Genomic DNA, 6,720 nt, shown 5'->3' on the forward strand with positions numbered 1-6,720 from the left:
CTTATTCACTTACAGGGTTCGTAGCAGTCCTTGAAACCCTTAAAAACCCTTGATTTTTAAAACGCTATATTCAAGGCCTTGGAAACCCTTGAATTTTTTTAGGTGCTGGGAAGTCCTTGAATTTTACGCTCGGCTAGGCTTAGCGGAATTGACAGAGCGTCTGGACACATTCATGAAGTCCTAATCCAAGTCAATCCGGTGTACTTTTTCTTGACCATTTCCTCGTGGTTAGCGTGGTTCACGGGCTGTGAAGAAAACTTCCCAAGTTTTTCCGCTACGCCAGGAAGGTGCAAGTTTCAGCGGTCCTGGCTGGACCATGATGTTTATAAGCAGTGGATTGCTCCGGATCCCTCGGACTGTCATCGCGCGAAGTGCAGGGCGTGTTGTAAAGCATTTGACGTTTCCTCCATGGGCGAGTCGGCAATTAAAAGCCACATGAGAAGCGCAAAGCACATTGCAAACGTAAAAAATGGAGTGCAAAGAAACTCGATTCGGAACTACGTGGCGGCTACAGTCAGTGAGCGACCGGAAAGCGTCATGCCTTCAGTGTCATCAGACTTGCGTCATGCGTGCGGTATGAACGAACTTGTGACCGATGCCGAGGTACTGTGGACTTTCAAAGTGGCAGCTTCCCACTACTCGTACAATTCGTCTTCGCACACAGGGGAACTGTTCCAAAAGATGTTTCCCGACAGCCTTCTCCTGCGGTGAAAGGAAATGCGCGTACGTCCTTTGTCACGGCCTGCGGCCGTATTTTCTCTCGTGTTTGCAGCGCGAAATAGAGCAGTGCGGCTCTTATGCAGTCCTGTTCGATGAGTCATTGAACGACTACCTTCAGCGGAAGCAGATGGATATCCACGTGCGGTACTGGGACGCCGTTTCTGAACGTGTAACTACCAGGTACTACACATCAGTCTTCATGGGACACAGTACTGCAGAAGACATCCAGGAAAAGCTTTTGAGTGCCTTGGATTGTTTGCCACTTTCAAAAATAGTTCACTTGTCTATGGATGGGCCCAATGTGAATTTGAAATGCTTCAAAAATTTGCAAAGTCGCCTTCAGAACAACTATCAAGTTCAGTGCTTGGAGTTGGGGACTTGTGGTCTTCACACTCTGCACAATGCGTACAGAGCAGGTGTTATGGCCAGCAAGTGGTGCCTGGACACCCTCCTTTCAAGCCTAAGTGGCCTGTTTCACGATGCACCTGCACGGAGAGATGACTTTGCCTCTGTTACTGGCCAGACAACATACCCTCTCAACTTTGTCTCGCACCGCTGGGTTGAAAATGTACCTGTCCTTGAGCGCGCCATTCTTTTGTGGCCCGATGTGAACAAGTATGTGCAATGTATTAGAGTGAAACAAGTAAGTTTGCCTAAGTGTATTGCATTCCAACGTGTGTGTGATGCCTGCACTGATCCGCTGACGCCAGCAAAGCTTCAATTTGCTCTGGGAATTGCAATGATATTCAAGCCATTTTTGACTGAATAGCAAGGTGACAAACCTCTGTTCTTTTTAGCAAAGGACCTTGAAAGTCTTGTGAGAAAACTAATGACAAGGTTTGTAATGTGCTCTGTGGTAGCAGCGTCTGCTGGAATCTTGAGCCTCTTGAAGATTGCCATCGATGATCTAAAGAACCATGCTCCCCTTGAAAAAGTAGACATTGGTCATGCAGCAGAACAAGTTGTGAAAGCTGCCAACATAAGTGCAAAGGATGTGTTTGCATTTAAGATGGAGTGCAAACAGTTTCTGATTAATGCAGCGAAGAAGATATTGATTAAAAGACCACTAAGATACCCTCTTGTTAGGGCCCTCTCTTCTTTAGTTCCTGTGCGGATGTGTTCAAGGCCGGATGAGTGCCTTACAGGCTTCAGGAAATTTTTGGGTGCCCTCATTGAAGCAAACCGGTTGAGCGAGCACCAGCGAGGTGCAGCTCTCGCCGAGTACACACAAGGTTCGTAGCAGTTTTAGTTGAAAAAATTCAAGGGTTTTCAAGGACTTTCAAGGCCCTGGCATAGCACTTTCAAGGACCTCAAACAATGTGTTTAGCAGCTCGGACGAAAAAAGAAATTCTTCAACAACAACATCATTCATTTTATAGAAAAGGAAAAAAGGAAAGAGGCATATACCATCTTAAAACACATATCAGTAAACACACACACATTTCCTTGAAGCACACACTCGTTAAGCATATCAAGAAAGTGCTTGAAGTTTTGCTGCAATTGCACGATCAACTGCTTGAAGGTCCTGCATCTTTTCTTTTGTAGTTTTTCTAACACTGTTTGATTTCACAATATATGTGATGTGATTTGCTGCTTCAGCTTTTTCGGAGTAACTGTCTGCAGCTGCCGTCAAGTCCACAATAGTTTTTTCTAGTTTCTTTTTCTTGTGTCTGTTGGCTTCAAATTCATTTTCAATGAGCCTTCTCTTTGACTGCCTCAACTGCTGAGCTTCTTGCTGCTTCTGCTCCTCCAGGTACGCTTGGTACCGGTTCCATGCGGCTGAAGTAGATGTCCGCAGCTCCTTTGTTATTTCAACATTAGGGATGCCTACTGCCTTATCTATGGCATCGCACACAATTCTTTGCGACACGTAAGACATTTCCTTCATGTTTTCAATGGAGGTGTGGCGATTAATGCTAAATCCTCTTTCTTCAGTAGCTTGACCATGACTTAAAATAAGCAGAACTTTCACCACACCCCAGAGGTTTGAGCATAAAGAACGGAACTTCAAAAGATTGCAAAAAAACTCATCCAAACTTTTGGAATGCTTCTTGAATGATCCAAGGGTGTCCTTTTATTCCTGGAGCAACTCTGTGAGAATGTCGTATAGCATGTATATATTATTAACAATGTTGGACACAAAATATTTCGTTTTATGTTGGGCAAAGGCTTGTTTAATGTTTGCAGGATAAAAGGACAGTGATAAGCATTCTTAAGTTTAAAATATTTAAGTGAGTGCTGTATCATTATTGATGCGGACAAATTAGACGGTAGTAGTTAAAAAATATTCGGCTTAAGCATTTGACCATGCTGCACTGTCTGTCGCAGTTGGTAATACATCACTTATTTCAGAGGGGACAGATTATTTCATTCCTGATTTTTATTTGCTGTGAAGTACTATTTCATGACATCAAGCATTCCTCTTTGAATCTCGTTGCTTTCCTTCTGCAGTTCCAAGAACTGCTTTCTCAGCTCGGTACTTTCTCTGGCAGCCTTGGCTGCCCGGCCATCGGCTTGCTGCTGCATTGTCAGGAGCTCCTGCAAAGACTGCAAATACCAAGCAAAAGTTAAAAACTATAAATATGTATGCCACATAGCTGCAGGATATGAAACCTAGCTGCTAGGCAAGGCCGAAAATAGATTTTTATTAATTTATCAAGAAAGCTCACAGAAATGAGCAGGATAAAAAAGGTAGAAATGACGACTTCCAACTCGCAAGCCATTTTATGATGTGAAATGCAGTGTGGATTCTTCCTTTTATGAAATATTTGACACTATACTTGATTAGACTAAACTCCTATAAAGGAACACCTATGAAGTAATATAATAGGGTTGCAACATGCTTTGGAAAATACAAATACTCGCACCCTATTCCTTTAACTGTGGCCAGCTTCTGAAAACAGTGGACACAAGGGCAGATTTAGGATTAACCGGGGTGCAGAAAATGTTATGCAGTCCCATTATGCAATGCATTTCTTGTACCGCAATTTGTTCGTCTTGGAGAGTATCAGTACAGTCTGACAGCTAAGATCTTTCATAGTGCACAGTGCATTGTGTTGTAATTGTGTTATGTGTGATGACATTCAAACAATCAAATCATGTGCAGCTTATTGGAAACACTTCACAGAGCTATGCATCACTCCATCTTGTTCACTTTGTCGTTTCCCACAGGTTTTCTTTGCTTGTTGGCTCTTGAACATGTTCAAATTCTTTCATGTTCTGCTTTCACTGCCTGCTTTGGAGCAAAGTGCATACATATTAACATGAGTTTATTCTGTTGTCTGTAATAAAACAAAGTGAATGAGACATGTCCTTTGAAAGCTTTAGTCAGTTGATTTGTGTTGTGTAGTGTTTTCGAACTACATAGCTGTGATGGCTATAACGCGTCATCTTTCCGAGGCAAAAAACCATTTCCTTGTTGCAGCTTTGCTAGTCATGATGGATTACAATACTTGTGAATAAAATACACATGCTTGCAGGCACTGTCAGATTGAGTTTTTCTGAAGCAGTGATTACCTCTACACTTTCTTGCTCCAGGCTACTGTCGTTCACTGGCAGCGCTCCAAGAAAAGAGTGAAGCAGCCAGTAAAATGGCCATTCAATGCCTTTTGATCCTGTGCGTGAGCTAGATCTCAGCTTCCTAGAAACAAAGGTAGTTTTATTCCATGACACTTTGCATCAGAAAATTTATAGGCGGGTAGTGTTTCTTTTAAAGACAAACAGGAAAGAATCAGCTACCCATATGGAAGAAGTACATATCCCGCCTGTCTTTGTGTAGACTGAAAGGCTGCAGAATCAGAGGACAAGCATGCTTGTCAGCACATTCAGCAGATAAAGTAGTACACCTCAAGTGTCAACCGTGCTAGCGCAGGTACCTGATTTCACTTCGAGATTACTTTGCTGTTGCTACGGTTAATTTGGGACGGAAAATATAAAGTGAATACCAGTTCTATACAGCCTCCGAGCATTGACTAATACCGCGCGACCGCCGACAGGCTGCGAAAAACGTAGCAAGCTAAGCTAGCTCGAGGCAGGACCTTCTACTGTTGCGCGAACTCTCACCATTAACCCCGTTTATCGTCATTATACGGCTAGTGCAAACTACATCAGCGAAGTTCGCACTGCCAGGCGGGTGCATGCGATGCTATGCGCTCCAAAGAGCATCAAGAACGAAACACCTGCGTGCTGCTGGCCCACATCAATTTGGACGATATAGGAGTCAATTCAGGAGACGCTGCCGAAAAACAATGCACTTGACGCGGTTACCGTTAGTAGACATACAAGTGGTCAGTTCAAATGAGCCGAGTTCAGGGCATTAACGATCCGCGCACATCACAGGTCAGCCAGAAAAAGAGTTATGTATTCTACAGCAAAGTAGCTGTCATACCGGACGAAGCACCGTGCAGCACGGCGAATGTTTGTGCGTACGTGCAGCGCACCGGATACCAGCCTTAAAAAGCACTAAAATAGCCTGTAAACTACACCATTATATGAAATGGCTTTCGTACTTACCGGTAGTGCTTACTGAGATTTTCCAGCTTCTGCCGGATCTGTTTTGCTGAATACGGCCCTTCGCCTGCCGGCAGGCCTGCGTTCAGGGAGTCTCGCATTGCGCGTATTTGACCGCAGAGCCGAGAGATTGTCCTCCCAGATGCGTATGAGGGCTTCTGATGTGGCAACAGACCAGTTCACACGCTTCTGCTCACTTGATGTGGCAGCGGGCATCGCGAGCTCAGCCGACATGGTGGCAGCCATTTTGTCAGTTAGCCGCTTGACTGAGGTAGCCAACCTCAGTTACCGATAACCATGGTTAGTGGCATAACTACGGTTAGGCTCTCCGTTTAACAGCGCACAACTGTGGTTAATATTAACTGAGGCAAACTTAACCGCGGTTAAGGCGGCCCTGTAACTAGGGTATAAAAGAAGCCCACTGGGACCAGAACGGCTAGACCACAGGGGCCCCGTACGGGCTAGCCCACGGAGGCCCGACACGGGCCAGCCCACGCAGGCCCGGCACGGGCCAGCCCACGCAGGCCCGACACTGGCCAGCCCACGCAGGCCTGGCATGGGTCAGCCCACGCAGGCCCGGCACGGGTTTGCCCATGGGGATCAAGCGCGGAGCCTTGTGGGGCTATGCAGTAAGCCCACTGGGCAGCCCTTGAGGGTCCACCCGATGCCGAGTTGCAAATCCCGCACATATCCCACGTCGGGCCCCTATGGGCAGCCCGTGCCGGGCCCACAAGGGCCCGCAGTTCACAGCCCCATTTGTGCTACTGGGGATATGGCACAGCTATTATCATTATCAAACGATCTACGTTGAGTGAAGGACAAAGGCATCTCGAATTTATCTCCAATTAGCACAGTCTTACGCAGCTGAGGCCAGACAATCCTCATGGATTTCCTAATATCGGCAGCTCACCCGGCCCTCTGCCGTCCTCCGCTGTATTTTGCCTTCCCTTAGAATCCCCGTCCTTATGCTAAATAACCATCTGTTTGCTGTACAGCACAGCGTACCTCCTGTCAATGTTCCTTTCCTTCTGATTTCAGCGATGATTTTTTTAAATGGACCCTGAGTAAAAATGGAAGTTGGCCTGTATCGATATAATATCAACTTCTAACCACAAAAGGCCACTCTTTTCGAAAACAAATATCTTGTGAGGTATGAAAAAAGCAAGAAATAAAATACAGGCATCGCCGCCACATGAAAGTCTCGCAAGTAAAAGCGCGGTGAAAAAAACAGCCGAAACCATGGGTCTATGAAGCTCGCAAACGTGTATCAAGGTTGCGCGTGGATATTTAAGTGTATTAGTGTTGTATTCAACCCACTAGTGTACTTTCATTGCCTGAGGAATGCTGAAAAAAGACGTCCTGGATGTACGACGCTCAATAAAATCTATATTTGGTGGCGCAACAGGCGCCCAGCTGAGTATCTGTGCATTTTGGTGCTTCGTGACTATGCGCTTTGCTTGCCCGCGTTGTTTCGCTTTTGACGCGCCTCGA

The 6,720-nt window shown here is 45.6% G+C and overlaps 1 pseudogene; it reads left to right on the forward strand.

The window, feature by feature from the left end:
• Positions 1–267: 267 nt before the first annotated feature.
• LOC144113098 (uncharacterized) lies at positions 268–1,637 on the forward strand (annotated as a pseudogene).
• The last annotated feature ends 5,083 nt before the right edge of the window (positions 1,638–6,720 follow it).

This window comes from Amblyomma americanum, chromosome 1 (genome assembly GCF_052857255.1).
Source record: "Amblyomma americanum isolate KBUSLIRL-KWMA chromosome 1, ASM5285725v1, whole genome shotgun sequence".
In the NCBI taxonomy this organism is placed as follows: domain Eukaryota; kingdom Metazoa; phylum Arthropoda; class Arachnida; order Ixodida; family Ixodidae; genus Amblyomma; species Amblyomma americanum.